This window comes from Rattus norvegicus (genome assembly GCF_036323735.1).
Source record: "Rattus norvegicus strain BN/NHsdMcwi chromosome Y unlocalized genomic scaffold, GRCr8 chrY_unlocalized_24, whole genome shotgun sequence".
NCBI lineage: Eukaryota > Metazoa > Chordata > Mammalia > Rodentia > Muridae > Rattus > Rattus norvegicus.
Genome location: NW_026947383.1, coordinates 282,434 through 292,592, shown reverse-complemented (window position 1 = coordinate 292,592; position 10,159 = coordinate 282,434).

Here is a 10,159-nt window from a genome sequence, read left to right as displayed (position 1 = left end):
TTAATGAAAATGAAGATACAACATACTCAAACTTATGGGACACAATGAAAGCTGTGCTAAGAGGAAAACTCATAGCGCTGAGTGCCTGCAGAAAGAAACATGAAAGAGCATATGTCAGCAGCTTGACAGCACACCTAAAAGCTCTATAGCAAAAAAGAAGCAAATACACCCAGGAGGAGTAGAAGGCAGGAAATAATCAAACTCAGAGCTGAAATCAACCAAGTAGAAACAAAAAGGACCATAGAAAGAATCAACAGAACCAAAAGTTGGTTCTTTGAGAAAATCAACAAGATAGATAAACCCTTAGCCAGACTAACGAGAGGACACAGAGAGTGCGTCCAAATTAACAAAATCAGAAATGAAAAGGGAGACATAACAACAGATTCAGAGGAAATTCAAAAAATCATCAGATCTTACTATAAAAACCTATATTCTACAAAATTTGAAAATCTTCAGGAAATGGACAATTTCCTAGACAGATACCAGGTATCGAACTTAAATCAGGAACAGATAAACCAGTTAAACAACCCCATAACTCCTAAGGAAATAGAAGCAGTCATTAAAGGTCTCCCAACCAAAAAGAGCCCAGGTCCAGACGGGTTTAGTGCAGAATTCTATCAAACCTTCATAGAAGACCTCATACCAATATTATCCAAACTATTCCACAAAATTGAAACAGATGGAGCACTACCGAATTCCTTCTACGAAGCCATAATTACTCTTATACCTAAACCACACAAAGACACAACAAAGAAAGAGAACTTCAGACCAATTTCCCTTATGAATATCGTCCCAAAAATACTCAATAAATTTCCTGCAAACCGAATCCAAGAGCACATCAAAACAATCATCCACCATGATCAATTAGGCTTCATCCCAGGCATGCAGGGATGGTTTAATATACGAAAAACCATCAACGTGATCCATTATATAAACAAACTGAAAGAACAGAACCACATGATCATTTCATTAGATGCTGAGAAAGCATTTGACAAAATTCAACACCCCTTCATGATAAAAGTTCTGGAAAGAATAGGAATTCAAGGCCCATACCTAAACATAGTAAAAGCCATATACAGCAAACCAGTTGCTAACATTAAACTAAATGGAGAGAAACTTGAAGCAATCCCACTAAAATCAGGGAATAGAAAAGGCTGCCCACTCTCTCCCTACTTATTCAATATAATTCTTGAAGTTCTAGCCAGAGCAATCAGACAACAAAAGGAGATCAAAGGGATACAAATCGGAAAAGAAGAGGTCAAAATATCACTATTTGCAGATGACATGATAGTATATTTAAGTGATCCCAAAAGTTCCACCAGAGAACTACTAAAGCTGATAAACAACTTCAGCAAAGTGGCTGGGTATAAAATTAACTCAAATAAATCAGTTGCCTTCCTCTATACAAAAGAGAAAGAAGCCGAGAAAGAAATTAGGGAAACGACACCCTTCATAATAGACCCAAATAATATAAAGTACCTCGGTGTGACTTTAACCAAGCAAGTAAAAGATCTGTACAATAAGAACTTCAAGACACTGAGGAAAGAAATTGAAGAAGACCTCAGAAGATGGAAAGATCTCCCATGCTCATGGATTGGCAGGATTAATATAGTAAAAATGGCCATTTTACCAAAAGCAATCTACAGATTCAATGCAATCCCCATCAAAATACCAATCCAATTCTTCAAAGAGTTAGACAGAACAATTTGCAAATTCATCTGGAATAACAAAAAACCCAGGATAGCTAAAGCTATCCTCAACAATAAAAGGACTTCAGGGGGAATCACTATCCCTGAACTCAAGCAGTATTACAGAGCAATAGTGATAAAAACTGCATGGTATTGGTACAGAGACAGACAGATAGACCAATGGAATAGAATTGAAGACCCAGAAATGAACCCACACACCTATGGTCACTTGATTTTTGACAAAGGAGCCAAAACCATCCAATGGAAAAAAGATAGTATTTTCAGCAAATGGTGCTGGTTCAACTGGAGGGCAACATATAGAAGAATGCAGATCGATCCATCCTTATCACCCTGTACAAAGCTTAAGTCCAAGTGGATCAAGGACCTCCACATCAAACCAGACACACTCAAACTAATAGAAGAAAAACTAGGGAAGCATCTGGAACACATGGGCACTGGAAAAAATTTCCTGAACAAAACACCAATGGCTTATGCTCTAAGATCAAGAATCGACAAATGGGATCTCATAAAACTGCAAAGCTTCTGTAAGGCAAAGGACACTGTGGTTAGGACAAAACGGCAACCAACAGATTGGGAAAAGATCTTTACCAATCCTACAACAGATAGAGGCCTTATATCCAAAATATACAAAGAACTCAAGAAGTTAGACCGCAGGGAAACAAATAACCCTATTAAAAAATGGGGTTCAGAGCTAAACAAAGAATTCACAGCTGAGGAATGCCGAATGGCTGAGAAACACCTAAAGAAATGTTCAACATCTTTAGTCATAAGGGAAATGCAAATCAAAACAACCCTGAGATTTCACCTCACACCAGTGCGATTGGCTAAGATCAAAAACTCAGGTGACAGCAGATGCTGGCGAGGATGTGGAGAAAGAGGAACACTCCTCCATTGTTGGTGGGATTGCAGACTGGTAAAACCATTCTGGAAATCAGTCTGGAGGTTCCTCAGAAAATTGGACATTGAACTGCCTGATGATCCAGCTATACCTCTCTTGGGCATATACCCAAAAGATGCCTCAACATATAAAAGAGACACGTTCTCCACTATGTTCATCGCAGCCTTATTTATAATAGCCAGAAGCTGGAAAGAACCCAGATGCCCTTCAACAGAGGAATGGATACAGAAAATGTGGTACATCTACACAATGGAATATTACTCAGCTATCAAAAACAACGAGTTTATGAAATTCGTAGGCAAATGGTTGGAACTGGAAAATATCATCCTGAGTGAGCTAACCCAATCACAGAAAGACATACATGGTATGCACTCATTGATAAGTGGCTATTAGCCCAAATGCTTGAATTACCCTAGATCCCTAGAACAAACGAAACTCAAGACGGATGATCAAAATGTGAATGCTTCACTCCTTCTTTAAATGAGGAAAAAGAATACCCTTGGCAGGGAAGGGAGAGGCAAAGATTAAAACAGAGATTGAAGGAACACCCATTCAGAGCCTGCCCCACATGTGGCCCATACATATACAGCCACCCAATTAGACAAGATGGATGAAGCAAAGAAGTGCAGACCGACAGGAGCCGGATGTAGATCGCTCCTGAGAGACACAGCCAGAATACAGCAAATATAGAGGCGAATGCCAGCAGCAAACCACTGAACTGAGAATAGGTCCCCTATTGAAGGAATCAGAGAAAGAACTGGAAGAGCTTGAAGGGGCTCGAGACCCCAAAAGTACAACAATGCCAAGCAACCAGAGCTTCCAGGGACTAAGCCACTACCTAAAGACTATACATGGACTGACCCTGGACTCTGACCCCATAGGTAGCAATGAATATCCTAGTAAGAGCACCAGTGGAAGGGGAAGCCCTGGGTCCTGCTAAGACTGAACCCACAGTGAACTAGTCTATGGGGGGAGGGCGGCAATGGGGGGAGGGTTGGGAGGGGAACACCCATAAGGAAGGGGAGGGGGGAGGGGGATGTTTGCCCGGAAACCGGGAAAGGGAATAACACTCGAAATGTATATAAGAAATACTCAAGTTAATAAAAAAAAAAAAATATCCAATTAAAAAAAATAATAAAATTTGCTAAAAATTAAAAAAAGAAAGAAAATTAAGAAAAGAAATCTGTCAGCTAATTACACATATTGACTCAGAAATCTAAAGGCTCACTGTCAGGGAATGGTAATCAGAGTAATACGAGTGGAAAGACTAAGATGATGAAGTCTCAACTAGAAGCACTTCTCTCTCCCAGATGTCAGTGTCAGACACAAATTGCACAATAGATATTCAAAGCGTGGAGGTGTTTACACTGAGATGAGGACACAATACTTGCCTTTGGCTTCTTCCTTAGCACCTTTTTCTTCAGGGCAAAAATAATAAAAGCCAAGAGCTCTCAGGTAAACAACTGTGCCCATTCCAAACCGTGCTTTTTGGAATGAAGAAATTAATGATTTAAAGTCTCTGAATTTCAGGAACCATTAAAATGAGGAAAGTGCAGATGCTTCGAAAAGTATGACACCTCCCAATTCCCGTATGTGGAAGGCTCAGATAAAGGCTGTCACCTCAGTGGAACCACTCAACCTCTACCCAGGAATAACTGAGTATTACCAAGGACCATGTATTTCTTCCTTTTTTATATGAAGATAGAAGGCCAGCTTCCTGTTCCCCATCTCTGATATCTTCATCCTCTTTGTTCTCCCTCCCAAATAGCTGTTTACCTTGAATAGAAGGGTAATTGTAAACCCTAGAGGTACTGAAGGAATATACGAGGTGCAGTTGAAGACATGACAACACTTGTGACATCACAGAAGAAGCTAGGGCTCTCTAGGACGCAAGAGATTTTTCAGGGAGGGCCTAATGATGATGTCATTGAGAACTGCCATGGCCTACCTGCTGAAAAGGTTTCCTTACATTGACCAGATTCAAGGGTGCCTTTTACAGGAGTGTCTCCTGTGACACAGAGGAAACCTTTATGTACTACATCTTTCTACAGCTAGAGACCTCATTTGCTTCATTAGTGGTTACATGTTCTGAATGGAGAAATTTAGTCAGGGGCTTGGCATGGGTAGAAATGTTCTAGGAATGTGGTGTGGAGGAAATTCTTCTGGATAATAATTTTATTCAGTGAACCATTCCTGTAACATATGATTCAATTTCTTAGGTTTTCTCTTTTTCCCAAAGTCTAGTGTTTTCACTACAGACCTTTAATTGAGTGAATATTTTTTTTTTACATTTTCTTATTTTACATTCCTTTATATGGGACTTTGTATTCCTGAATGTGTATTCAAAAATTTCTGTTTTCCAATTCAAGTTTTTGCAATGATTTTGGCAACAAAGAGGGCTCAGCTATAGAGTGAATATGACAGTGTAAATATTGTGGACCTCCTCCAAATTAAAAACTCCCTAATCCTTATTTTATCCAACAATTACCAGACATCAGTAAAGCAAAGAACAACATGGATTACATAGTGTGGTTGTGTAATTCCATTAGATATCAGTTCTCTAATATCTACCTTCATGTGTTCACATGGCCAGACTTGAGGGTTTTAGATGTTTTACCATAACTCTTTCTTCAGGCCAAACATAAAATATAGGAGGAGGGTCAGGGAGAGGAATGGCTTGAGGTCCAGGGAAACCTCAACATCAATAGTTTCATCAGAAAAGGAGGAAGTCTATTTGGCACTGTCATTTGTGGATTCTACATTCTTGACCTAGTTGCTCAGAATGCATGTTAAAATTCCTCATTACCTCCAAGCTTTAGGAGACACCAAATGTGTATATATTCCACCAATATGTGTGTGTATGCTACCAAAACTAGGTATGATTGATGAAGGTAAGAAGTGCATCCTGCCCGGAACTTTATACAGATCTTCCCTGAGAGACACAGCTAGAGCATGTCAAATACAGCAGTGAGTGATAGTGGCAAACCAGTGACCTTTAAATGCACCTTTTGTTAGTAAATTTTGAGAAAGGATTACAGGAGCTGTGTAAGTTAGGGATCTAAGGGTACCTGGTAGAGAAATGGGGACAAGCAACGTGAAGAAGGACACCAAGACAAGAGTCTGAACCACACGTCAATTTTATTTTTCACCATAGCTGAATTTATACTGTAACAGGGGTAACAGAGGGAGGGGGAAGTAAGAAACACTTATGTAGGACAAGGACAAAATATTCATGTGGTCAGAAAATCGGGCAATGTTGACAGGATGTCAGAAAGTTCACAGATTTGTCATATTATTAGTCATCAGGACAACTTTATCATATTATTATTTTTCTTAACCACCAGATTTGTAATAGGCTCCTGCACCTGGCTGGGGATTTTGCATGAACCCAGTCATACTTAATTCTAACCATAATAATAACATCAACAACATAGGTCTTCAATGACATCAATCCCAACATCTCCCCCTTCCTATAGTCAAGAGAATATGTGTCAAATGGCCATGCTTATCCTGGAATGAACCCCTCCAGAACTTTGTCGGTCTTAGGTTGGAGTGATATTTGTCACATGGCCAAGAGACTCTTTTAGCCAGGGTCCGTCATGGGATAAGGCAGCAAGTAATGGCGCCCACCAGTCACATGTCTTTGGCCCTTTATTCATGAATATATCACTCTCTTACCAGTCATTGACTGTCCAGCTTTGCACACAGGAGTGACAATTTCTTGATTTTTCAGCAAAGGCATCAGGACACTAGGCAGAAAAGAATGTTGGCCTCATTTGACTGAAGGACAAAAATATCCTTACCTGGGGTGGGAGGAGATGTGTAGGTGAGCTTGTCCCTCATCAAAGCCTCTTCCATAGCTAGCCTATGATAATATACCTGAATAGAGAACTGCCACTTAATCATATCTATTGACTCAGAAATCTAAAGGGTCATAGTCAGGTGAATAATAGTCAGAGCAGCACAAGAGTATATATGTGCAGCGCAAAACAAGGTAAGATTGAAGAAGTTAAGAAGTAGTGCATGCTGCCAGGAACCAGATATAGATTTTTTCCTGGCAGGCAAAACTAGAGCATGTCAAATAGCGAAGTGAATGCTAGTGCCAAACCAGTGAACTGAAAATGGACCTTTTGTTGGTAGATTTTGAGGAAGGATTACAAGAGCTAATTGTGCTTTCAATCACATAAGAACAAAAAAGTCAATGAACCAGAGCGTTCTGGAACTAAAACAATAATCAAAAACTGTTTGTGGACAGACCTCTGGCTCCAAATGCATATGTAGCATAGGATGGTCTTGCACAAATGGAAGGAGAAGCCCTTAGTCCTCCCTAGGTTTGACTGATAGTTCAAGGAAATGTCAAGGGACAGTAAGGGGTATTAGAGGAGAAGGGGAGTGGGACTAGTTAGAGATCTTTTGGACAGAAAAGTGGGAAAGGAAATAACATTTGAAATGTAAATATAGAAATAAGCAATTAAAAATACAATTAAGTTTTTAAAATAATAAAAAAATAAAAGAAATAAAAGAAAAGAGAACTTCTAGCAAATCACATCTATGGTCTAAGAAATGTAAAGATTCACTGTCAGGGAATAGTAGTCAGAGTAATACTAGTCAAAAGATTGAGATGATGAGGTCTCAACTAGAAGCACTTCTCTCTCCCAGATATCAGTGTCAGACACAAACTTCACTATATGTATCCAAATAATGGAGGAGTTTACTCTGAACTGAGGACACAATACTTGTCTTTCTTTTCTTCCTTAGGAGGGTTTTTTTCTGGACAAAAAGAGTAAAAGCCATGAGCTGTCAGGAAAACAAATGTGCCCAGATGAAAATCTGTCCTTTGGAATAAAGAAAGTAATGATATAAACTCTCTGACTTTCAGGAACCATAACAAGCAGGGAAGTCCAGATTCTACTGAGAGGCTCCAATCTCCTTATTCCCATATGTGGAAGGCTCAGATCAAGGCTATCACTTCAATGATGCCACTCAATGACTACCCATGTTTCACTGAGCTTTCACATATACCACATCTTCCTTCATTTCTTCATACAAGACAGTAGGCCAGCTTCCTTCGCCCATCTCTGATCTCTTCATGCTCTTTTTTCTCCCTCTCAACTGGCTGTTTACTCTGAATTACAGGCGAATTAGTAAACCCTAGAGGTACTGAAGGGATATCTGAGAGGCATTTGCAGTCACAAGAACACTTGTGACATCACAGAAGAAGCAAGGGCTCTCCAGGATACAAGAGATTTTTCAGGGAGGGCCTAATGATGACGTCACTGAGAACTGCCATAGCCTACCTGCTGAACAGATTTCCTTACATTGACCAGATTTGGAGGTGCACTTCCCTGGAGAATCTCCTGTGACACAGTGGAAACCTTTACATTTTACATCTCTCTATTCTAGGGAATTCTCTCTGCTTCATTAGTGATTACGGCTCTGAATGGAGAAAGTTCCTCAGGGGCTTGGCAAGGGTAGAAAAGATATAGGAGCAAGGAGTGAAGGAGATTCTTCTGGAGATTAATTTTATAACCAGGTCCAATCCTGTGACATTCAATTCTATTCCCTAGGTTTCCTCAGTTTTCCATGTGCCAGTATTTTACATACAGACCTTTAAATGAGTGAATATTTTTTTACATTTTTTGATTGTACATTCATTAACAGTGGACATTATATACATTCCTGCATGCGTACTCAAAATTTCATATTTCCAATTTCTTTTATTTTTTGCAATGAATTCGGAAAAAAACTTGGCTCTATTGAGTCAATACAACAGTGGAAATATTGTGTACATAAGTCAAGTGATCAAATCCCAAATTCTTATTTTATCGAAAAATTACCAGACATCAATAAAACAAAGGACCTCATGGACTATAAATTCAGTTCTCTATTCATATTTGAAATCTGTACTACACTATCTACCTTCCTGTGTACCCATGGCCAGCCTTGAAGGTTTTAAATATTTTACCATGATTCTTTCTTAAAGCTAAATATAAGGAACAGGAGGATGGGCAGGGTTAGGAAAGCTTGAGGAACAGTGAAACCTCAACTTCAAGTACAGGAGGGAGTCTATTTAACATTGTCCTTTGTAAATTCTACATTCTTGAACTAGTTGCACAGAATCCACGTTAACATTCCACCTAAACAAACACCTGTAGGCACAAAAAATGTATATATATATATATATATATATATATATATATATATATATATATATATCATATATATATATATACATACAGCTGCCAATAATAGGTAAGATTGATGAAGCTAAGAAGTGCATTTTGCCAGAAAATGGATATAGATATGATTTGAGAGACACAGCTAGAGCATGTCAAATACAAAAGTGTATGCTAGTGGCAAACCAGTGAACTGAAAATGGACCTCATGTTGGTAGATTTTGAGAAAGGCTAACAAGAGCTGAAGGTACTTTCAACCCCATAAGAACAGCAATGTTAATGAACCAAAATTTTCTGGTATGAGACTAATATTGAAAGACTGAACGTGAACAGACCTATGTCTCCAACTGCATATGTAGCAGAGAATGGCCTTGTTGGGCACCAATGGAAGAAGAAACCCTTGGTCCTCCCTTGGTTTGATTCAGAGTTATTGAAAATTTGAAGGGACAATAAGAGGGTTATAGAAGAAGTGGATAGGGACCGGTTAGGGATCTTATGGGAGGAAACTCTTAAAGGAAAAAATATTATAATTTTAAATAGAGAAATACATATTTAGAAAAACAAATAAAATTTGTAGAAAATTAAAAAAAAAGAAATATAAGAAATGAAAACAGCCAGCTAATCACAGCTATTGACACAGAAATCTAATGGGTCACTGTCAGGGATTGGTAGTCACAGATATAATATTGGAAAGACTGAGATGGTGAAGTCTCAATTAGAAGCACTTCTCTCTCCCAGATATCAGTGTCAGACTCAAACTTCACTATAGATATAGAAATCATGGAGGAGTTTACTCTGAGCTAGGGATACAATACTTGTCCTTCCCTTCTTCCTTAGGTCCTTTTACTTTTGGTCAAAAATAACATAACCCATGAGCTCTCAGGAAGAAAATTGTGCCCTTCCCATCACTTGGATTTTGGGATAAAGATATTGATGATAGAAACTCTCTGACTTCCAGGAACCATAACAAGGAGGGAAGTCCAGATGCTTCTGAGAGGTTCCCAGCTCCTGATTCCCATATGTGGAAGGCTCAGTTCAAGGCTATCTCTTCAGCGAACCAACTCAACCCTTACAAAGGTCTCACAAATGTTTCCCATGGACAACGTATTTCTTCCTTTTTTTATACCAAGACAGAAGTCCAGGTTACTTGTCCCCATTTCTTATCTCTTCATCTTCATTTTTCTCCCTCCCAAATGACTGTTTACTCTGAATTACACATCAATTAGAATACTCTAGAGGGACTGAAGTAATATCTAAGAGACAGATGATGTCACAGCAACAATTGTGACATCACAGAAGAAGCAAGGGCTCTGCAAGATAAAGAGATTTTTTTTAGGAAGGGCCTATTTATGATGTCACTGAGTACTGCAATGGCT